We start from the raw sequence: 22,067 nt of genomic DNA, 5'->3' as shown, positions 1-22,067 counted from the left end.
TTTTGGGGTCATTGTAAAAAAGTTTGCCCCGGGTGAGGATCGAACTCACGACCTTCAGATCGCTCTTTCATGTGATTATGAGACTGACGCGCTACCTACTGCGCTACCGAGGCTCTCTGTATTTTATAATAGAGACTAGAGGTGGATCCTAGATGTGAAGAATTCTAATTCTATCATGTACGTACCTCAAGTGAAAGAAATGTCACCTTTACATTGCATCAACTTCATACAGAAGTTTGATATTACTCACTGTAAATGACAGGTTATACAAAGCCAGTGATTAGTTATGTTTTTGCAACCGTGATTAACGTTCATACCAATATTCTAAAGGAACTTTAACCTTTTTTTGGACGGACACATCTCCGTGGCTTGTAATTGATGTAAGTGATGTGTTGAACAAGGTGTTTCATTTGACAGTTGTAAATGATTAAAGTTGTGTTTTTCAAAACAATCTCGTAGTACAGCAAGAGATCAAAAGAGGTTTTACCATAAGGAAAGGTAGTGCAAAGGGTGAAGAAAAATGTCTGGAGAATCCGGGTATCGATCCCGGTACCTCTCACATGCAAAGCGAGCGCTCTACCATCTGAGCTAATCCCCCTTGATTTCAAAAGGAGTTTGCAATGGGCAGTAAAGAGAGGGGAAAAATGATGAAAGGTATTTTACCCAATATTCAAGAAGAAAACGCTAAATTTCTGAGATTCGGTACATTTGTAAAACGTACCATATATATTTTAAAAAGTGACAATGTTTCAGCTCTGCAGTAGCCAAATTGTAAAGGTGGGCACATCGTTTCATAATTTGATAGTTGTGTTCGATTCTGATTGTAGAAAATTTAATTTTGACCGTTAATTTGGGGACGCGGTTACTTTCAAAAGCTACTATTACTAATACTGCTGCACTACATCTATTACTACAGTAAAACACGGTTATAGCGAACACACTTATAATGACTTGCCGCTTACAGCAAAGTGGTTTTCAATCTCCATGATTATATCCTATGTTGTAAACTTGACGGATACAACAAATTTCGCTTATAACGAAGTAGAATCACCCTCCCCTGGCACTTCATCTTTAGCTTGTTAACTGTACTAAGGTACAAGTAAATATCAATTGTTTGCCAAAAAATGAAATTTGCAATTCTTATGTCGTGACGATAGATGTCAGCTATTCAGGAAAGGACTGAACTAAAAGAGTCGATTAATCAGTGGACTTTTCAAGCATTATGAATGAATTACTGTGATGTTTTATGTATATCATATATTGTTATAGAAGAAATTGTTCAAATATGAATTATCAATGCTGCATTTTGTCCTCCTTGTATATTTTGTTTGAATGTCTGTCGTTATTTCTGAACGTCTGTTTTGATAAGTAAACGAATGAGTTTTGTTGAACTATTTGACAAGTGGTTTGTTGTACTTTACCTTGGTGGTTTTATAGCCTAAATAAAAAGTGATCGCCCACGTTGGGACTCGAACCCAAGACCCTCAGATTAAAAGTCTGATGCTCTACCGACTGAGCTACGCGGGCTATATGAATACATCAGAATAGACGTACGGGTGGACGTATATTTTTTGTTGATGTATTGGTATTGCATAAAAGTTGATTGAATGTCAGTGTTCTTCCACACATTACCAAAGGTTGAATGACTCAAGGAAAAGAGAATCTATATCCAGATTTCTGATTGTGTGTGGACTTGCGAGTTTAAGGGTTAATAGATTTACAATTTCTTTTTCGATGTCAGTTAGGGTTATTTGAACAATATGCCCCACTTTATTTCACAGCATATATACTTGGCAGATGGTGTTTAAAACACAGTCAAACGACAGATCCTAACAGATGAGGGCAAAGGATGTCTTTGATGAAAGAATTAAAAAAAAAAGAGGATCAACCTCCGGCGGGACTCGAACCCGCAATCCCCGGCTTAGGAGGCCGATGCCTTATCCATTGGGCCACGGAGGCGGTTGGCATTGATGTGTTTATGGTGACATTTAAGGGTGTGAACGAAAAGAACTTTGAAATTTGACCTTTAGTGTGCTGCAGTTGAAGGTTTTAGGTACCACAGATTGATTTGACATGTTCTTACTTGGGTAGGATAAGAGAATGATTTGCTCTATTACATGTAGTAGCGTTACGTGAATGTCATATGACATGTAACAGGACCCCAACCCATATAGACTTGCGTCGCAGAACTGTGGTTGACATAAAACGAAGAGATAACGGAATCAGGTACGCGATATGGTCGTACCTTTACAACGTGATTAATTGTTATCAAATTGTGAAGTATCAGTTGGAAGGATTTTGGGGTCATTGTAAAAAAGTTTGCCCCGGGTGAGGATCGAACTCACGACCTTCAGATCGCTCTTTCATGTGATTATGAGACTGACGCGCTACCTACTGCGCTACCGAGGCTCTCTGTATTTTATAATAGAGACTAGAGGTGGATCCTAGATGTGAAGAATTCTATCATGTACGTACCTCAAGTGAAAGAAATGTCACCTTTACATTGCATCAACTTCATACAGAAGTTTGATATTACTCACTGTAAATGACAGGTTATACAAAGCCAGTGATTAGTTATGTTTTTGCAACCGTGATTAACGTTCATACCAATATTCTAAAGGAACTTTAACCTTTTTTTGGACGGACACATCTCCGTGGCTTGTAATTGATGTAAGTGATGTGTTGAACAAGGTGTTTCATTTGACAGTTGTAGATGATTAAAGTTGTGTTTTTCAAAACAATCTCGTAGTACAGCAAGAGATCAAAAAGAGGTTTTACCATAAGGAAAGGTAGTGCAAAGGGTGAAGAAAAAGGTCTGGAGAATCCGGGTATCGATCCCGGTACCTCTCACATGCAAAGCGAGCGCTCTACCATCTGAGCTAATCCCCCTTGATTTCAAAAGGAGTTTGCAATGGGCAGTAAAGAGAGGGGAAAAATGATGAAAGGTATTTTACCCAATATTCAAGAAGAAAACGCTAAATTTCTGAGATTCGGTACATTTGTAAAACGTACCATATATATTTTAAAAAGTGACAATGTTTCAGCTCTGCAGTAGCCAAATTGTAAAGGTGGTCACATCGTTTCATAATTTGATAGTTGTGTTCGATTCTGATTGTAGAAAATTTAATTTTGACCGTTAATTTGGGGACGCGGTTACTTTCAAAAGCTACTATTACTAATACTGCTGCACTACATCTATTACTACAGTAAAACACGGTTATAGCGAACACACTTATAATGACTTGCCGCTTACAGCAAAGTGGTTTTCAATCTCCATGATTATATCCTTTGTTGTAAACTTGACGGATACAACAAATTTCGCTTATAACGAAGTAGAATCACCCTCCCCTGGCACTTCATCTTTAGCTTGTTAACTGTACTAAGGTACAAGTAAATATCAATTGTTTGCCAAAAAATGAAATTTGCAATTCATTTCACCGGTACTTATGTCGTGACGATAGATGTCAGCTATTCAGGAAAGGACTGAACTAAAAGAGTCGATTAATCAGTGGACTTTTCAAGCATTATGAATGAATTACTGTGATGTTTTATGTATATCATATATTGTCATAGAAGAAATTGTTCAAAAATGAATTATCAATGCTGCATTTTGTCCTCCTTGTATATTTTGTTTGAATGTCTGTCGTTATTTCTGAACGTCTGTTTTGATAAGTAAACGAATGAGTTTTGTTGAACTATTTGACAAGTGGTTTGTTGTACTTTACCTTGGTGGTTTTATAGCCTAAATAAAAAGTGATCGCCCACGTTGGGACTCGAACCCAAGACCCTCAGATTAAAAGTCTGATGCTCTACCGACTGAGCTACGCGGGCTATATTAATACATCAGAATAGACGTACGGGTGGACGTATATTTTTTGTTGATGTATTGGTATTGCATAAAAGTTGATTGAATGTCAGTGTTCTTCCACACATTACCAAAGGTTGAATGACTCAAGGAAAAGAGAATCTATATCCAGATTTCTGATTGTGTGTGGACTTGCGAGTTTAAGGGTTGATAGATTTACAATTCCTTTTCGATGTCAGTTAGGGTTATTTGAACAATATGCCCCACTTTATTTCACAGCATATATACTTGGCAGATGGTGTTTAAAACACAGTCAAACGACAGATCCTAACAGATGAGGGCAAAGGATGTCTTTGATGAAAGAATTAAAAAAAAAAGAGGATCAACCTCCGGCGGGACTCGAACCCGCAATCCCCGGCTTAGGAGGCCGATGCCTTATCCATTGGGCCACGGAGGCGGTTGGCATTGATGTGTTTATGGTGACATTTAAGGGTGTGAACGAAAAGAACTTTGAAATTTGACCTTTAGTGTGCTGCAGTTGAAGGTTTTAGGTACCACAGATTGATTTGACATGTTCTTACTTGGGTAGGATAAGAGAATGATTTGCTCTATTACATGTAGTAGCGTTACGTGAATGTCATATGACATGTAACAGGACCCCAACCCATATAGACTTGCGTCGCAGAACTGTGGTTGACATAAAACGAAGAGATAACGGAATCAGGTACGCGATATGGTCGTACCTTTACAACGTGATTAATTGTTATCAAATTGTGAAGTATCAGTTGGAAGGATTTTGGGGTCATTGTAAAAAAGTTTGCCCCGGGTGAGGATCGAACTCACGACCTTCAGATCGCTCTTTCATGTGATTATGAGACTGACGCGCTACCTACTGCGCTACCGAGGCTCTCTGTATTTTATAATAGAGACTAGAGGTGGATCCTAGATGTGAAGAATTCTATCATGTACGTACCTCAAGTGAAAGAAATGTCACCTTTACATTGCATCAACTTCATACAGAAGTTTGATATTACTCACTGTAAATGACAGGTTATACAAAGCCAGTGATTAGTTATGTTTTTGCAACCGTGATTAACGTTCATACCAATATTCTAAAGGAACTTTAACCTTTTTTTGGACGGACACATCTCCGTGGCTTGTAATTGATGTAAGTGATGTGTTGAACAAGGTGTTTCATTTGACAGTTGTAGATGATTAAAGTTGTGTTTTTCAAAACAATCTCGTAGTACAGCAAGAGATCAAAAAGAGGTTTTACCATAAGGAAAGGTAGTGCAAAGGGTGAAGAAAAAGGTCTGGAGAATCCGGGTATCGATCCCGGTACCTCTCACATGCAAAGCGAGCGCTCTACCATCTGAGCTAATCCCCCTTGATTTCAAAAGGAGTTTGCAATGGGCAGTAAAGAGAGGGGGAAAATGATGAAAGGTATTTTACCCAATATTCAAGAAGAAAACGCTTAATTTCTGAGATTCGGTACATTTGTAAAACGTACCATATATATTTTAAAAAGTGACAATGTTTCAGCTCTGCAGTAGCCAAATTGTAAAGGTGGTCACATCGTTTCATAATTTGATAGTTGTGTTCGATTCTGATTGTAGAAAATTTAATTTTGACCGTTAATTTGGGGACGCGGTTACTTTCAAAAGCTACTATTACTAATACTGCTGCACTACATCTATTACTACAGTAAAACACGGTTATAGCGAACACACTTATAATGACTTGCCGCTTACAGCAAAGTGGTTTTCAATCTCCATGATTATATCCTTTGTTGTAAACTTGACGGATACAACAAATTTCGCTTATAACGAAGTAGAATCACCCTCCCCTGGCACTTCATCTTTAGCTTGTTAACTGTACTAAGGTACAAGTAAATATCAATTGTTTGCCAAAAAATGAAATTTGCAATTCATTTCACCGGTACTTATGTCGTGACGATAGATGTCAGCTATTCAGGAAAGGACTGAACTAAAAGAGTCGATTAATCAGTGGACTTTTCAAGCATTATGAATGAATTACTGTGATGTTTTATGTATATCATATATTGTCATAGAAGAAATTGTTCAAATATGAATTATCAATGCTGCATTTTGTCCTCCTTGTATATTTTGTTTGAATGTCTGTCGTTATTTCTGAACGTCTGTTTTGATAAGTAAACGAATGAGTTTTGTTGAACTATTTGACAAGTGGTTTGTTGTACTTTACCTTGGTGGTTTTATAGCCTAAATAAAAAGTGATCGCCCACGTTGGGACTCGAACCCAAGACCCTCAGATTAAAAGTCTGATGCTCTACCGACTGAGCTACGCGGGCTATATGAATACATCAGAATAGACGTACGGGTGGACGTATATTTTTTGTTGATGTATTGGTATTGCATAAAAGTTGATTGAATGTCAGTGTTCTTCCACACATTACCAAAGGTTGAATGACTCAAGGAAAAGAGAATCTATATCCAGATTTCTGATTGTGTGTGGACTTGCGAGTTTAAGGGTTAATAGATTTACAATTTCTTTTTCGATGTCAGTTAGGGTTATTTGAACAATATGCCCCACTTTATTTCACAGCATATATACTTGGCAGATGGTGTTTAAAACACAGTCAAACGACAGATCCTAACAGATGAGGGCAAAGGATGTCTTTGATGAAAGAATTAAAAAAAAAAGAGGATCAACCTCCGGCGGGACTCGAACCTGCAATCCCCGGCTTAGGAGGCCGATGCCTTATCCATTGGGCCACGGAGGCGGTTGGCATTGATGTGTTTATGGTGACATTTAAGGGTGTGAACGAAAAGAACTTTGAAATTTGACCTTTAGTGTGCTGCAGTTGAAGGTTTTAGGTACCACAGATTGATTTGACATGTTCTTACTTGGGTAGGATAAGAGAATGATTTGCTCTATTACATGTAGTAGCGTTACGTGAATGTCATATGACATGTAACAGGACCCCAACCCATATAGACTTGCGTCGCAGAACTGTGGTTGACATAAAACGAAGAGATAACGGAATCAGGTACGCGATATGGTCGTACCTTTACAACGTGATTAATTGTTATCAAATTGTGAAGTATCAGTTGGAAGGATTTTGGGGTCATTGTAAAAAAGTTTGCCCCGGGTGAGGATCGAACTCACGACCTTCAGATCGCTCTTTCATGTGATTATGAGACTGACGCGCTACCTACTGCGCTACCGAGGCTCTCTGTATTTTATAATAGAGACTAGAGGTGGATCCTAGATGTGAAGAATTCTAATTCTATCATGTACGTACCTCAAGTGAAAGAAATGTCACCTTTACATTGCATCAACTTCATACAGAAGTTTGATATTACTCACTGTAAATGACAGGTTATACAAAGCCAGTGATTAGTTATGTTTTTGCAACCGTGATTAACGTTCATACCAATATTCTAAAGGAACTTTAACCTTTTTTTGGACGGACACATCTCCGTGGCTTGTAATTGATGTAAGTGATGTGTTGAACAAGGTGTTTCATTTGACAGTTGTAAATGATTAAAGTTGTGTTTTTCAAAACAATCTCGTAGTACAGCAAGAGATCAAAAGAGGTTTTACCATAAGGAAAGGTAGTGCAAAGGGTGAAGAAAAATGTCTGGAGAATCCGGGTATCGATCCCGGTACCTCTCACATGCAAAGCGAGCGCTCTACCATCTGAGCTAATCCCCCTTGATTTCAAAAGGAGTTTGCAATGGGCAGTAAAGAGAGGGGAAAAATGATGAAAGGTATTTTACCCAATATTCAAGAAGAAAACGCTAAATTTCTGAGATTCGGTACATTTGTAAAACGTACCATATATATTTTAAAAAGTGACAATGTTTCAGCTCTGCAGTAGCCAAATTGTAAAGGTGGGCACATCGTTTCATAATTTGATAGTTGTGTTCGATTCTGATTGTAGAAAATTTAATTTTGACCGTTAATTTGGGGACGCGGTTACTTTCAAAAGCTACTATTACTAATACTGCTGCACTACATCTATTACTACAGTAAAACACGGTTATAGCGAACACACTTATAATGACTTGCCGCTTACAGCAAAGTGGTTTTCAATCTCCATGATTATATCCTATGTTGTAAACTTGACGGATACAACAAATTTCGCTTATAACGAAGTAGAATCACCCTCCCCTGGCACTTCATCTTTAGCTTGTTAACTGTACTAAGGTACAAGTAAATATCAATTGTTTGCCAAAAAATGAAATTTGCAATTCTTATGTCGTGACGATAGATGTCAGCTATTCAGGAAAGGACTGAACTAAAAGAGTCGATTAATCAGTGGACTTTTCAAGCATTATGAATGAATTACTGTGATGTTTTATGTATATCATATATTGTTATAGAAGAAATTGTTCAAATATGAATTATCAATGCTGCATTTTGTCCTCCTTGTATATTTTGTTTGAATGTCTGTCGTTATTTCTGAACGTCTGTTTTGATAAGTAAACGAATGAGTTTTGTTGAACTATTTGACAAGTGGTTTGTTGTACTTTACCTTGGTGGTTTTATAGCCTAAATAAAAAGTGATCGCCCACGTTGGGACTCGAACCCAAGACCCTCAGATTAAAAGTCTGATGCTCTACCGACTGAGCTACGCGGGCTATATGAATACATCAGAATAGACGTACGGGTGGACGTATATTTTTTGTTGATGTATTGGTATTGCATAAAAGTTGATTGAATGTCAGTGTTCTTCCACACATTACCAAAGGTTGAATGACTCAAGGAAAAGAGAATCTATATCCAGATTTCTGATTGTGTGTGGACTTGCGAGTTTAAGGGTTAATAGATTTACAATTTCTTTTTCGATGTCAGTTAGGGTTATTTGAACAATATGCCCCACTTTATTTCACAGCATATATACTTGGCAGATGGTGTTTAAAACACAGTCAAACGACAGATCCTAACAGATGAGGGCAAAGGATGTCTTTGATGAAAGAATTAAAAAAAAAAGAGGATCAACCTCCGGCGGGACTCGAACCCGCAATCCCCGGCTTAGGAGGCCGATGCCTTATCCATTGGGCCACGGAGGCGGTTGGCATTGATGTGTTTATGGTGACATTTAAGGGTGTGAACGAAAAGAACTTTGAAATTTGACCTTTAGTGTGCTGCAGTTGAAGGTTTTAGGTACCACAGATTGATTTGACATGTTCTTACTTGGGTAGGATAAGAGAATGATTTGCTCTATTACATGTAGTAGCGTTACGTGAATGTCATATGACATGTAACAGGACCCCAACCCATATAGACTTGCGTCGCAGAACTGTGGTTGACATAAAACGAAGAGATAACGGAATCAGGTACGCGATATGGTCGTACCTTTACAACGTGATTAATTGTTATCAAATTGTGAAGTATCAGTTGGAAGGATTTTGGGGTCATTGTAAAAAAGTTTGCCCCGGGTGAGGATCGAACTCACGACCTTCAGATCGCTCTTTCATGTGATTATGAGACTGACGCGCTACCTACTGCGCTACCGAGGCTCTCTGTATTTTATAATAGAGACTAGAGGTGGATCCTAGATGTGAAGAATTCTATCATGTACGTACCTCAAGTGAAAGAAATGTCACCTTTACATTGCATCAACTTCATACAGAAGTTTGATATTACTCACTGTAAATGACAGGTTATACAAAGCCAGTGATTAGTTATGTTTTTGCAACCGTGATTAACGTTCATACCAATATTCTAAAGGAACTTTAACCTTTTTTTGGACGGACACATCTCCGTGGCTTGTAATTGATGTAAGTGATGTGTTGAACAAGGTGTTTCATTTGACAGTTGTAGATGATTAAAGTTGTGTTTTTCAAAACAATCTCGTAGTACAGCAAGAGATCAAAAAGAGGTTTTACCATAAGGAAAGGTAGTGCAAAGGGTGAAGAAAAAGGTCTGGAGAATCCGGGTATCGATCCCGGTACCTCTCACATGCAAAGCGAGCGCTCTACCATCTGAGCTAATCCCCCTTGATTTCAAAAGGAGTTTGCAATGGGCAGTAAAGAGAGGGGAAAAATGATGAAAGGTATTTTACCCAATATTCAAGAAGAAAACGCTAAATTTCTGAGATTCGGTACATTTGTAAAACGTACCATATATATTTTAAAAAGTGACAATGTTTCAGCTCTGCAGTAGCCAAATTGTAAAGGTGGTCACATCGTTTCATAATTTGATAGTTGTGTTCGATTCTGATTGTAGAAAATTTAATTTTGACCGTTAATTTGGGGACGCGGTTACTTTCAAAAGCTACTATTACTAATACTGCTGCACTACATCTATTACTACAGTAAAACACGGTTATAGCGAACACACTTATAATGACTTGCCGCTTACAGCAAAGTGGTTTTCAATCTCCATGATTATATCCTTTGTTGTAAACTTGACGGATACAACAAATTTCGCTTATAACGAAGTAGAATCACCCTCCCCTGGCACTTCATCTTTAGCTTGTTAACTGTACTAAGGTACAAGTAAATATCAATTGTTTGCCAAAAAATGAAATTTGCAATTCATTTCACCGGTACTTATGTCGTGACGATAGATGTCAGCTATTCAGGAAAGGACTGAACTAAAAGAGTCGATTAATCAGTGGACTTTTCAAGCATTATGAATGAATTACTGTGATGTTTTATGTATATCATATATTGTCATAGAAGAAATTGTTCAAATATGAATTATCAATGCTGCATTTTGTCCTCCTTGTATATTTTGTTTGAATGTCTGTCGTTATTTCTGAACGTCTGTTTTGATAAGTAAACGAATGAGTTTTGTTGAACTATTTGACAAGTGGTTTGTTGTACTTTACCTTGGTGGTTTTATAGCCTAAATAAAAAGTGATCGCCCACGTTGGGACTCGAACCCAAGACCCTCAGATTAAAAGTCTGATGCTCTACCGACTGAGCTACGCGGGCTATATTAATACATCAGAATAGACGTACGGGTGGACGTATATTTTTTGTTGATGTATTGGTATTGCATAAAAGTTGATTGAATGTCAGTGTTCTTCCACACATTACCAAAGGTTGAATGACTCAAGGAAAAGAGAATCTATATCCAGATTTCTGATTGTGTGTGGACTTGCGAGTTTAAGGGTTGATAGATTTACAATTCCTTTTCGATGTCAGTTAGGGTTATTTGAACAATATGCCCCACTTTATTTCACAGCATATATACTTGGCAGATGGTGTTTAAAACACAGTCAAACGACAGATCCTAACAGATGATGGCAAAGGATGTCTTTGATGAAAGAATTAAAAAAAAAAGAGGATCAACCTCCGGCGGGACTCGAACCCGCAATCCCCGGCTTAGGAGGCCGATGCCTTATCCATTGGGCCACGGAGGCGGTTGGCATTGATGTGTTTATGGTGACATTTAAGGGTGTGAACGAAAAGAACTTTGAAATTTGACCTTTAGTGTGCTGCAGTTGAAGGTTTTAGGTACCACAGATTGATTTGACATGTTCTTACTTGGGTAGGATAAGAGAATGATTTGCTCTATTACATGTAGTAGCGTTACGTGAATGTCATATGACATGTAACAGGACCCCAACCCATATAGACTTGCGTCGCAGAACTGTGGTTGACATAAAACGAAGAGATAACGGAATCAGGTACGCGATATGGTCGTACCTTTACAACGTGATTAATTGTTATCAAATTGTGAAGTATCAGTTGGAAGGATTTTGGGGTCATTGTAAAAAAGTTTGCCCCGGGTGAGGATCGAACTCACGACCTTCAGATCGCTCTTTCATGTGATTATGAGACTGACGCGCTACCTACTGCGCTACCGAGGCTCTCTGTATTTTATAATAGAGACTAGAGGTGGATCCTAGATGTGAAGAATTCTATCATGTACGTACCTCAAGTGAAAGAAATGTCACCTTTACATTGCATCAACTTCATACAGAAGTTTGATATTACTCACTGTAAATGACAGGTTATACAAAGCCAGTGATTAGTTATGTTTTTGCAACCGTGATTAACGTTCATACCAATATTCTAAAGGAACTTTAACCTTTTTTTGGACGGACACATCTCCGTGGCTTGTAATTGATGTAAGTGATGTGTTGAACAAGGTGTTTCATTTGACAGTTGTAGATGATTAAAGTTGTGTTTTTCAAAACAATCTCGTAGTACAGCAAGAGATCAAAAAGAGGTTTTACCATAAGGAAAGGTAGTGCAAAGGGTGAAGAAAAAGGTCTGGAGAATCCGGGTATCGATCCCGGTACCTCTCACATGCAAAGCGAGCGCTCTACCATCTGAGCTAATCCCCCTTGATTTCAAAAGGAGTTTGCAATGGGCAGTAAAGAGAGGGGGAAAATGATGAAAGGTATTTTACCCAATATTCAAGAAGAAAACGCTTAATTTCTGAGATTCGGTACATTTGTAAAACGTACCATATATATTTTAAAAAGTGACAATGTTTCAGCTCTGCAGTAGCCAAATTGTAAAGGTGGTCACATCGTTTCATAATTTGATAGTTGTGTTCGATTCTGATTGTAGAAAATTTAATTTTGACCGTTAATTTGGGGACGCGGTTACTTTCAAAAGCTACTATTACTAATACTGCTGCACTACATCTATTACTACAGTAAAACACGGTTATAGCGAACACACTTATAATGACTTGCCGCTTACAGCAAAGTGGTTTTCAATCTCCATGATTATATCCTTTGTTGTAAACTTGACGGATACAACAAATTTCGCTTATAACGAAGTAGAATCACCCTCCCCTGGCACTTCATCTTTAGCTTGTTAACTGTACTAAGGTACAAGTAAATATCAATTGTTTGCCAAAAAATGAAATTTGCAATTCATTTCACCGGTACTTATGTCGTGACGATAGATGTCAACTATTCAGGAAAGGACTGAACTAAAAGAGTCGATTAATCAGTGGACTTTTCAAGCATTATGAATGAATTACTGTGATGTTTTATGTATATCATATATTGTTATAGAAGAAATTGTTCAAATATGAATTATCAATGCTGCATTTTGTCCTCCTTGTATATTTTGTTTGAATGTCTGTCGTTATTTCTGAACGTCTGTTTTGATAAGTAAACGAATGAGTTTTGTTGAACTATTTGACAAGTGGTTTGTTGTACTTTACCTTGGTGGTTTTATAGCCTAAATAAAAAGTGATCGCCCACGTTGGGACTCGAACCCAAGACCCTCAGATTAAAAGTCTGATGCTCTACCGACTGAGCTACGCGGGCTATATGAATACATCAGAATAGACGTACGGGTGGACGAATATTTTTTGTTGATGTATTGGTATTGCATAAAAGTTGATTGAATGTCAGTGTTCTTCCACACATTACCAAAGGTTGAATGACTCAAGGAAAAGAGAATCTATATCCAGATTTCTGATTGTGTGTGGACTTGCGAGTTTAAGGGTTGATAGATTTACAATTTCTTTTTCGATGTCAGTTAGGGTTATTTGAACAATATGCCCCACTTTATTTCACAGCATATATACTTGGCAGATGGTGTTTAAAACACAGTCAAACGACAGATCCTAACAGATGAGGGCAAAGGATGTCTTTGATGAAAGAATTAAAAAAAAAAGAGGATCAACCTCCGGCGGGACTCGAACCCGCAATCCCCGGCTTAGGAGGCCGATGCCTTATCCATTGGGCCACGGAGGCGGTTGGCATTGATGTGTTTATGGTGACATTTAAGGGTGTGAACGAAAAGAACTTTGAAATTTGACCTTTAGTGTGCTGCAGTTGAAGGTTTTAGGTACCACAGATTGATTTGACATGTTCTTACTTGGGTAGGATAAGAGAATGATTTGCTCTATTACATGTAGTAGCGTTACGTGAATGTCATATGACATGTAACAGGACCCCAACCCATATAGACTTGCGTCGCAGAACTGTGGTTGACATAAAACGAAGAGATAACGGAATCAGGTACGCGATATGGTCGTACCTTTACAACGTGATTAATTGTTATCAAATTGTGAAGTATCAGTTGGAAGGATTTTGGGGTCATTGTAAAAAAGTTTGCCCCGGGTGAGGATCGAACTCACGACCTTCAGATCGCTCTTTCATGTGATTATGAGACTGACGCGCTACCTACTGCGCTACCGAGGCTCTCTGTATTTTATAATAGAGACTAGAGGTGGATCCTAGATGTGAAGAATTCTATCATGTACGTACCTCAAGTGAAAGAAATGTCACCTTTACATTGCATCAACTTCATACAGAAGTTTGATATTACTCACTGTAAATGACAGGTTATACAAAGCCAGTGATTAGTTATGTTTTTGCAACCGTGATTAACGTTCATACCAATATTCTAAAGGAACTTTAACCTTTTTTTGGACGGACACATCTCCGTGGCTTGTAATTGATGTAAGTGATGTGTTGAACAAGGTGTTTCATTTGACAGTTGTAGATGATTAAAGTTGTGTTTTTCAAAACAATCTCGTAGTACAGCAAGAGATCAAAAAGAGGTTTTACCATAAGGAAAGGTAGTGCAAAGGGTGAAGAAAAAGGTCTGGAGAATCCGGGTATCGATCCCGGTACCTCTCACATGCAAAGCGAGCGCTCTACCATCTGAGCTAATCCCCCTTGATTTCAAAAGGAGTTTGCAATGGGCAGTAAAGAGAGGGGGAAAATGATGAAAGGTATTTTACCCAATATTCAAGAAGAAAACGCTTAATTTCTGAGATTCGGTACATTTGTAAAACGTACCATATATATTTTAAAAAGTGACAATGTTTCAGCTCTGCAGTAGCCAAATTGTAAAGGTGGTCACATCGTTTCATAATTTGATAGTTGTGTTCGATTCTGATTGTAGAAAATTTAATTTTGACCGTTAATTTGGGGACGCGGTTACTTTCAAAAGCTACTATTACTAATACTGCTGCACTACATCTATTACTACAGTAAAACACGGTTATAGCGAACACACTTATAATGACTTGCCGCTTACAGCAAAGTGGTTTTCAATCTCCATGATTATATACTATGTTGTTAACTTGACGGATACAACAAATTTCGCTTATAACGAAGTAGAATCACCCTCCCCTGGCACTTCATCTTTAGCTTGTTAACTGTACTAAGGTACAAGTAAATATCAATTGTTTGCCAAAAAATGAAATTTGCAATTCATTTCACCGGTACTTATGTCGTGACGATAGATGTCAGCTATTCAGGAAAGGACTGAACTAAAAGAGTCGATTAATCAGTGGACTTTTCAAGCATTATGAATGAATTACTGTGATGTTTTATGTATATCATATATATATTTATAGAAGAAATTGTTCAAATATGAATTATCAATGCTGCATTTTGTCCTCCTTGTATATTTTGTTTGAATGTCTGTCGTTATTTCTGAACGTCTGTTTTGATAAGTAAACGAATGAGTTTTGTTGAACTATTTGACAAGTGGTTTGTTGTACTTTACCTTGGTGGTTTTATAGCCTAAATAAAAAGTGATCGCCCACGTTGGGACTCGAACCCAAGACCCTCAGATTAAAAGTCTGATGCTCTACCGACTGAGCTACGCGGGCTATATGAATACATCAGAATAGACGTACGGGTGGACGTATATTTTTTGTTGATGTATTGGTATTGCATAAAAGTTGATTGAATGTCAGTGTTCTTCCACACATTACCAAAGGTTGAATGACTCAAGGAAAAGAGAATCTATATCCAGATTTCTGATTGTGTGTGGACTTGCGAGTTTAAGGGTTGATAGATTTACAATTTCTTTTTCGGTGTCAGTTAGGGTTATTTGAACAATATGCCCCACTTTATTTCACAGCATATATACTTGGCAGATGGTGTTTAAAACACAGTCAAACGACAGATCCTAACAGATGAGGGCAAAGGATGTCTTTGATGAAAGAATTAAAAAAAAAGAGGATCAACCTCCGGCGGGACTCGAACCCGCAATCCCCGGCTTAGGAGGCCGATGCCTTATCCATTGGGCCACGGAGGCGGTTGGCGTTGATGTGTTTATGGTGACATTTAAGGGTGTGAACGAAAAGAACTTTGAAATTTGACCTTTAGTGTGCTGCAGTTGAAGGTTTTAGGTACCACAGATTGATTTGACATGTTCTTACTTGTGTAGGATAAGAGAATGATTTGCTCTATTACATGTAGTAGCGTTACGTGAATGTCATATGACATGTAACAGGACCCCAACCCATATAGACTTGCGTCGCAGAACTGTGGTTGACATAAAACGAAGAGATAACGGAATCAGGTACGCGATATGGTCGTACCTTTACAACGTGATTAATTGTTATCAAATTGTGAAGTATCAGTTGGAAGGATTTTGGGGTCATTGTAAAAAAGTTTGCCCCGGGTGAGGATCGAACTCACGACCTTCAGATCGCTCTTTCATGTGATTATGAGACTGACGCGCTACCTACTGCGCTACCGAGGCTCTCTGTATTTTATAATAGAGACTAGAGGTGGATCCTAGATGTGAAGAATTCTATCATGTACGTACCTCAAGTGAAAGAAATGTCACCTTTACATTGCATCAACTTCATACAGAAGTTTGATATTACTCACTGTAAATGACAGGTTATACAAAGCCAGTGATTAGTTATGTTTTTGCAACCGTGATTAACGTTCATACCAATATTCTAAAGGAACTTTAACCTTTTTTTGGACGGACACATCTCCGTGGCTTGTAATTGATGTAAGTGATGTGTTGAACAAGGTGTTTCATTTGACCGTTGTAGATGATTAAAGTTGTGTTTTTCAAAACAATCTCGTAGTACAGCAAGAGATCAAAAAGAGGTTTTACCATAAGGAAAGGTAGTGCAAAGGGTGAAGAAAAAGGTCTGGAGAATCCGGGTATCGATCCCGGTACCTCTGACATGCAAAGCGAGCGCTCTACCATCTGAGCTAATCCCCCTTGATTTCAAAAGGAGTTTGCAATGGGCAGTAAAGAGAGGGGAAAAATGATGAAAGGTATTTTACCCAATATTCAAGAAGAAAACGCTAAATTTCTGAGATTCGGTACATTTGTAAAACGTACCATATATATTTTAAAAAGTGACAATGTTTCAGCTCTGCAGTAGCCAAATTGTAAAGGTGGTCACATCGTTTCATAATTTGATAGTTGTGTTCGATTCTGATTGTAGAAAATTTAATTTTGACCGTTAATTTGGGGACGCGGTTACTTTCAAAAGCTACTATTACTAATACTGCTGCACTACATCTATTACTACAGTAAAACACGGTTATAGCGAACACACTTATAATGACTTGCCGCTTACAGCAAAGTGGTTTTCAATCTCCATGATTATATACTATGTTGTAAACTTGACGGATACAACAAATTTCGCTTATAACGAAGTAGAATCACCCTCCCCTGGCACTTCATCTTTAGCTTGTTAACTGTACTAAGGTACAAGTAAATATCAATTGTTTGCCAAAAAATGAAATTTGCAATTCATTTCACCGGTACTTATGTCGTGACGATAGATGTCAGCTATTCAGGAAAGGACTGAACTAAACGAGTCGATTTATCAGTGGACTTTTCAAGCATTATGAATGAATTTCTGTGATGTTTTATGTATATCATATATTGTCATAGAAGAAATTGTTCAAATATGAATTATCAATGCTGCATTTTGTCCTCCTTGTATATTTTGTTTGAATGTCTGTCGTTATTTCTGAACGTTTGTTTTGATAAGTAAACGAATGAGTTTTGTTGAAGTATTTGACAAGTGGTTTGTTGTACTTTACCTTGGTGGTTTTATAGCCTAAATAAAAAGTGATCGCCCACGTTGGGACTCGAACCCAAGACCCTCAGATTAAAAGTCTGATGCTCTACCGACTGAGCTACGCGGGCTAAATGAATACATCAGAATAGACGTACGGGTGGACGTATATTTTTTGTTGATGTATTGGTATTGCATAAAAGTTGATTGAATGTCAGTGTTCTTCCACACATTACCAAAGGTTGAATGACTCAAGGAAAAGAGAATCTATATCCAGATTTCTGATTGTGTGTGGACTTGCGAGTTTAAGGGTTGATAGATTTACAATTTCTTTTTCGGTGTCAGTTAGGGTTATTTGAACAATATGCCCCACTTTATTTCACAGCATATATACTTGGCAGATGGTGTTTAAAACACAGTCAAACGACAGATCCTAACAGATGAGGGCAAAGGATGTCTTTGATGAAAGAATTAAAAAAAAAAGAGGATCAACCTCCGGCGGGACTCGAACCCGCAATCCCCGGCTTAGGAGGCCGATGCCTTATCCATTGGGCCACGGAGGCGGTTGGCATTGATGTGTTTATGGTGACATTTAAGGGTGTGAACGAAAAGAACTTTGAAATTTGACCTTTAGTGTGCTGCAGTTGAAGGTTTTAGGTACCACAGATTGATTTGACATGTTCTTACTTGTGTAGGATAAGAGAATGATTTGCTCTATTACATGTAGTAGCGTTACGTGAATGTCATATGACATGTAACAGGACCCCAACCCATATAGACTTGCGTCGCAGAACTGTGGTTGACATAAAACGAAGAGATAACGGAATCAGGTACGCGATATGGTCGTACCTTTACAACGTGATTAATTGTTATCAAATTGTGAAGTATCAGTTGGAAGGATTTTGGGGTCATTGTAAAAAAGTTTGCCCCGGGTGAGGATCGAACTCACGACCTTCAGATCGCTCTTTCATGTGATTATGAGACTGACGCGCTACCTACTGCGCTACCGAGGCTCTCTGTATTTTATAATAGAGACTAGAGGTGGATCCTAGATGTGAAGAATTCTATCATGTACGTACCTCAAGTGAAAGAAATGTCACCTTTACATTGCATCAACTTCATACAGAAGTTTGATATTACTCACTGTAAATGACAGGTTATACAAAGCCAGTGATTAGTTATGTTTTTGCAACCGTGATTAACGTTCATACCAATATTCTAAAGGAACTTTAACCTTTTTTTGGACGGACACATCTCCGTGGCTTGTAATTGATGTAAGTGATGTGTTGAACAAGGTGTTTCATTTGACAGTTGTAGATGATTAAAGTTGTGTTTTTCAAAACAATCTCGTAGTACAGCAAGAGATCAAAAAGAGGTTTTACCATAAGGAAAGGTAGTGCAAAGGGTGAAGAAAAAGGTCTGGAGAATCCGGGTATCGATCCCGGTACCTCTCACATGCAAAGCGAGCGCTCTACCATCTGAGCTAATCCCCCTTGATTTCAAAAGGAGTTTGCAATGGGCAGTAAAGAGAGGGGAAAAATGATGAAAGGTATTTTACCCAATATTCAAGAAGAAAACGCTTAATTTCTGAGATTCGGTACATTTGTAAAACGTACCATATATAGTTTAAAAAGTGGCAATGTTTCAGCTCTGCAGTAGCCAAATTGTAAAGGTGGTCACATCGTTTCATAATTTGATAGTTGTGTTCGATTCTGATTGTAGAAAATTTAATTTTGACCGTTAATTTGGGGACGCAGTTACTTTCAAAAGCTACTATTACTAATACTGCTGCACTACATCTATTACTACAGTAAAACACGGTTATAGCGAACACACTTATAATGACTTGCCGCTTACAGCAAAGTGGTTTTCAATCTCCATGATTATATACAATGTTGTAAACTTGACGGATACAACAAATTTCGCTTATAACGAAGTAGAATCACCCTCCCCTGGCACTTCATCTTTAGCTTGTTAACTGTACTAAGGTACAAGTAAATATCAATTGTTTGCCAAAAAATGAAATTTGCAATTCATTTCACCGGTACTTATGTCGTGACGATAGATGTCAGCTATTCAGGAAAGGACTGAACTAAACGAGTCGATTAATCAGTGGACTTTTCAAGCATTATGAATGAATTTCTGTGATGTTTTATGTATATCATATATTGTCATAGAAGAAATTGTTCAAATATGAATTATCAATGCTGCATTTTGTCCTCCTTGTATATTTTGTTTGAATGTCTGTCGTTATTTCTGAACGTCTGTTTTGATAAGTAAACGAATAAGTTTTGTTGAAGTATTTGACAAGTGGTTTGTTGTACTTTACCTTGGTGGTTTTATAGCCTAAATAAAAAGTGATCGCCCACGTTGGGACTTGAACCCAAGACCCTCAGATTAAAAGTCTGATGCTCTACCGACTGAGCTACGCGGGCTAAATGAATACATCAGAATAGACGTACGGGTGGACGTATATTTTTTGTTGATGTATTGGTATTGCATAAAAGTTGATTGAATGTCAGTGTTCTTCCACACATTACCAAAGGTTGAATGACTCAGGGAAAAGAGAATCTATATCCAGATTTCTGATTGTGTGTGGACTTGCGAGTTTAAGGGTTGATAGATTTACAATTTCTTTTTCGGTGTCAGTTAGGGTTATTTGAACAATATGCCCCACTTTATTTCACAGCATATATACTTGGCAGATGGTGTTTAAAACACAGTCAAACGACAGATCCTAACAGATGAGGGCAAAGGATGTCTTTGATGAAAGAATTAAAAAAAAAAGAGGATCAACCTCCGGCGGGACTCGAACCCGCAATCCCCGGCTTAGGAGGCCGATGCCTTATCCATTGGGCCACGGAGGCGGTTGGCATTGATGTGTTTATGGTGACATTTAAGGGTGTGAACGAAAAGAACTTTGAAATTTGACCTTTAGTGTGCTGCAGTTGAAGGTTTTAGGTACCACAGATTGATTTGACATGTTCTTACTTGGGTAGGATAAGAGAATGATTTGCTCTATTACATGTAGTAGCGTTACGTGAATGTCATATGACATGTAACAGGACCCCAACCCATATAGACTTGCGTCGCAGAACTGTGGTTGACATAAAACGAAGAGATAACGGAATCAGGTACGCGATATGGTCGTACCTTTACAACGTGATTAATTGTTATCAAATTGTGAAGTATCAGTTGGAAGGATTTTGGGGTCATTGTAAAAAAGTTTGCCCCGGGTGAGGATCGAACTCACGACCTTCAGATCGCTCTTTCATGTGATTATGAGACTGACGCGCTACCTACTGCGCTACTGAGGCTCTCTGTATTTTATAATAGAGACTAGAGGTGGATCCTAGATGTGAAGAATTCTATCATGTACGTACCTCAAGTGAAAGAAATGTCACCTTTACATTGCATCAACTTCATACAGAAGTTTGATATTACTCACTGTAAATGACAGGTTATACAAAGCCAGTGATTAGTTATGTTTTTGCAACCGTGATTAACGTTCATACCAATATTCTTAAGGAACTTTAACCTTTTTTTGGACGGACACATCTCCGTGGCTTGTAATTGATGTAAGTGATGTGTTGAACAAGGTGTTTCATTTGACAGTTGTAGATGATTAAAGTTGTGTTTTTCAAAACAATCTCGTAATACAGCAAGAGATCAAAAAGAGGTTTTACCATAAGGAAAGGTAGTGCAAAGGGTGAAGAAAAAGGTCTGGAGAATCCGGGTATCGATCCCGGTACCTCTGACATGCAAAGCGAGCGCTCTACCATCTGAGCTAATCCCCCTTGATTTCAAAAGGAGTTTGCAATGGGCAGTAAAGAGAGGGGAAAAATGATGAAAGGTATTTTACCCAATATTCAAGAAGAAAACGCTAAATTTCTGAGATTCGGTACATTTGTAAAACGTACCATATATAGTTTAAAAAGTGGCAATGTTTCAGCTCTGCAGTAGCCAAATTGTAAAGGTGGTCACATCGTTTCATAATTTGATAGTTGTGTTCGATTCTGATTGTAGAAAATTTAATTTTGACCGTTAATTTGGGGACGCGGTTACTTTCAAAAGCTACTATTACTAATACTGCTGCACTACATCTATTACTACAGTAAAACACGGTTATAGCGAACACACTTATAATGACTTGCCGCTTACAGCAAAGTGGTTTTCAATCTCCATGATTATATACAATGTTGTAAACTTGACGGATACAACAAATTTCGCTTATAACGAAGTAGAATCACCCTCCCCTGGCACTTCATCTTTAGCTTGTTAACTGTACTAAGGTACAAGTAAATATCAATTGTTTGCCAAAAAATGAAATTTGCAATTCATTTCACCGGTACTTATGTCGTGACGATAGATGTCAGCTATTCAGGAAAGGACTGAACTAAAAGAGTCGATTAATCAGTGGACTTTTCAAGCATTATGAATGAATTACTGTGATGTTTTATGTATACCATTTATTGTTATAGAAGAAATTGTTCAAATATGAATTATCAATGCTGCATTTTGTCCTCCTTGTATATTTTTTGTTTGAATGTAT

General features: G+C 38.0%; 1 long non-coding RNA gene and 36 other non-coding genes across 37 annotated transcripts in view; 1 reads left to right on the top strand and 36 right to left on the bottom strand.

The window, feature by feature from the left end:
* The window catches only part of LOC128175221 (uncharacterized), a 46,830-nt gene that overhangs the window by 20,201 nt on the left and 4,562 nt on the right, over positions 1-22,067 (top strand). The window lies entirely within an intron of this gene.
* On the bottom strand, positions 25-113 carry Trnam-cau (transfer RNA methionine (anticodon CAU)). The gene is given in 2 exon segments: positions 25-60; positions 77-113. It is a non-coding gene; the product is annotated as a tRNA-Met (tRNA).
* Trnaa-ugc (transfer RNA alanine (anticodon UGC)) lies at positions 526-598 on the bottom strand. The gene has a single exon. It is a non-coding gene; the product is annotated as a tRNA-Ala (tRNA).
* On the bottom strand, positions 1,455-1,527 carry Trnak-uuu (transfer RNA lysine (anticodon UUU)). Its single transcript has one exon. It is a non-coding gene; the product is annotated as a tRNA-Lys (tRNA).
* On the bottom strand, positions 1,887-1,959 carry Trnar-ccu (transfer RNA arginine (anticodon CCU)). Its single transcript has one exon. It is a non-coding gene; the product is annotated as a tRNA-Arg (tRNA).
* Trnam-cau (transfer RNA methionine (anticodon CAU)) lies at positions 2,321-2,409 on the bottom strand. Its single transcript is given in 2 exon segments — positions 2,321-2,356; positions 2,373-2,409. It is a non-coding gene; the product is annotated as a tRNA-Met (tRNA).
* On the bottom strand, positions 2,817-2,889 carry Trnaa-ugc (transfer RNA alanine (anticodon UGC)). Its single transcript has one exon. It is a non-coding gene; the product is annotated as a tRNA-Ala (tRNA).
* Positions 3,759-3,831, bottom strand: Trnak-uuu (transfer RNA lysine (anticodon UUU)). Its single transcript has one exon. It is a non-coding gene; the product is annotated as a tRNA-Lys (tRNA).
* Trnar-ccu (transfer RNA arginine (anticodon CCU)) lies at positions 4,190-4,262 on the bottom strand. Its single transcript has one exon. It is a non-coding gene; the product is annotated as a tRNA-Arg (tRNA).
* On the bottom strand, positions 4,624-4,712 carry Trnam-cau (transfer RNA methionine (anticodon CAU)). The gene is given in 2 exon segments: positions 4,624-4,659; positions 4,676-4,712. It is a non-coding gene; the product is annotated as a tRNA-Met (tRNA).
* Trnaa-ugc (transfer RNA alanine (anticodon UGC)) lies at positions 5,120-5,192 on the bottom strand. Its single transcript has one exon. It is a non-coding gene; the product is annotated as a tRNA-Ala (tRNA).
* Positions 6,062-6,134, bottom strand: Trnak-uuu (transfer RNA lysine (anticodon UUU)). Its single transcript has one exon. It is a non-coding gene; the product is annotated as a tRNA-Lys (tRNA).
* Positions 6,494-6,566, bottom strand: Trnar-ccu (transfer RNA arginine (anticodon CCU)). Its single transcript has one exon. It is a non-coding gene; the product is annotated as a tRNA-Arg (tRNA).
* Positions 6,928-7,016, bottom strand: Trnam-cau (transfer RNA methionine (anticodon CAU)). The gene is given in 2 exon segments: positions 6,928-6,963; positions 6,980-7,016. It is a non-coding gene; the product is annotated as a tRNA-Met (tRNA).
* Positions 7,429-7,501, bottom strand: Trnaa-ugc (transfer RNA alanine (anticodon UGC)). The gene has a single exon. It is a non-coding gene; the product is annotated as a tRNA-Ala (tRNA).
* Positions 8,358-8,430, bottom strand: Trnak-uuu (transfer RNA lysine (anticodon UUU)). The gene has a single exon. It is a non-coding gene; the product is annotated as a tRNA-Lys (tRNA).
* Trnar-ccu (transfer RNA arginine (anticodon CCU)) lies at positions 8,790-8,862 on the bottom strand. Its single transcript has one exon. It is a non-coding gene; the product is annotated as a tRNA-Arg (tRNA).
* On the bottom strand, positions 9,224-9,312 carry Trnam-cau (transfer RNA methionine (anticodon CAU)). The gene is given in 2 exon segments: positions 9,224-9,259; positions 9,276-9,312. It is a non-coding gene; the product is annotated as a tRNA-Met (tRNA).
* Positions 9,720-9,792, bottom strand: Trnaa-ugc (transfer RNA alanine (anticodon UGC)). Its single transcript has one exon. It is a non-coding gene; the product is annotated as a tRNA-Ala (tRNA).
* On the bottom strand, positions 10,662-10,734 carry Trnak-uuu (transfer RNA lysine (anticodon UUU)). The gene has a single exon. It is a non-coding gene; the product is annotated as a tRNA-Lys (tRNA).
* On the bottom strand, positions 11,093-11,165 carry Trnar-ccu (transfer RNA arginine (anticodon CCU)). Its single transcript has one exon. It is a non-coding gene; the product is annotated as a tRNA-Arg (tRNA).
* Trnam-cau (transfer RNA methionine (anticodon CAU)) lies at positions 11,527-11,615 on the bottom strand. The gene is given in 2 exon segments: positions 11,527-11,562; positions 11,579-11,615. It is a non-coding gene; the product is annotated as a tRNA-Met (tRNA).
* Positions 12,023-12,095, bottom strand: Trnaa-ugc (transfer RNA alanine (anticodon UGC)). Its single transcript has one exon. It is a non-coding gene; the product is annotated as a tRNA-Ala (tRNA).
* Positions 12,965-13,037, bottom strand: Trnak-uuu (transfer RNA lysine (anticodon UUU)). Its single transcript has one exon. It is a non-coding gene; the product is annotated as a tRNA-Lys (tRNA).
* Trnar-ccu (transfer RNA arginine (anticodon CCU)) lies at positions 13,397-13,469 on the bottom strand. The gene has a single exon. It is a non-coding gene; the product is annotated as a tRNA-Arg (tRNA).
* Trnam-cau (transfer RNA methionine (anticodon CAU)) lies at positions 13,831-13,919 on the bottom strand. The gene is given in 2 exon segments: positions 13,831-13,866; positions 13,883-13,919. It is a non-coding gene; the product is annotated as a tRNA-Met (tRNA).
* On the bottom strand, positions 14,327-14,399 carry Trnaa-ugc (transfer RNA alanine (anticodon UGC)). Its single transcript has one exon. It is a non-coding gene; the product is annotated as a tRNA-Ala (tRNA).
* Trnak-uuu (transfer RNA lysine (anticodon UUU)) lies at positions 15,271-15,343 on the bottom strand. Its single transcript has one exon. It is a non-coding gene; the product is annotated as a tRNA-Lys (tRNA).
* On the bottom strand, positions 15,702-15,774 carry Trnar-ccu (transfer RNA arginine (anticodon CCU)). Its single transcript has one exon. It is a non-coding gene; the product is annotated as a tRNA-Arg (tRNA).
* On the bottom strand, positions 16,136-16,224 carry Trnam-cau (transfer RNA methionine (anticodon CAU)). Its single transcript is given in 2 exon segments — positions 16,136-16,171; positions 16,188-16,224. It is a non-coding gene; the product is annotated as a tRNA-Met (tRNA).
* On the bottom strand, positions 17,574-17,646 carry Trnak-uuu (transfer RNA lysine (anticodon UUU)). Its single transcript has one exon. It is a non-coding gene; the product is annotated as a tRNA-Lys (tRNA).
* On the bottom strand, positions 18,006-18,078 carry Trnar-ccu (transfer RNA arginine (anticodon CCU)). Its single transcript has one exon. It is a non-coding gene; the product is annotated as a tRNA-Arg (tRNA).
* On the bottom strand, positions 18,440-18,528 carry Trnam-cau (transfer RNA methionine (anticodon CAU)). The gene is given in 2 exon segments: positions 18,440-18,475; positions 18,492-18,528. It is a non-coding gene; the product is annotated as a tRNA-Met (tRNA).
* Positions 18,936-19,008, bottom strand: Trnaa-ugc (transfer RNA alanine (anticodon UGC)). Its single transcript has one exon. It is a non-coding gene; the product is annotated as a tRNA-Ala (tRNA).
* Trnak-uuu (transfer RNA lysine (anticodon UUU)) lies at positions 19,878-19,950 on the bottom strand. The gene has a single exon. It is a non-coding gene; the product is annotated as a tRNA-Lys (tRNA).
* Positions 20,310-20,382, bottom strand: Trnar-ccu (transfer RNA arginine (anticodon CCU)). The gene has a single exon. It is a non-coding gene; the product is annotated as a tRNA-Arg (tRNA).
* Trnam-cau (transfer RNA methionine (anticodon CAU)) lies at positions 20,744-20,832 on the bottom strand. Its single transcript is given in 2 exon segments — positions 20,744-20,779; positions 20,796-20,832. It is a non-coding gene; the product is annotated as a tRNA-Met (tRNA).

This window comes from Crassostrea angulata, chromosome 3 (genome assembly GCF_025612915.1).
Source record: "Crassostrea angulata isolate pt1a10 chromosome 3, ASM2561291v2, whole genome shotgun sequence".
Taxonomy (NCBI): Eukaryota; Metazoa; Mollusca; class Bivalvia; order Ostreida; family Ostreidae; genus Magallana; species Magallana angulata.
Note: the sequence above shows the minus strand (reverse complement) of the source record. Positions and strands in the feature narration are given on the sequence as shown.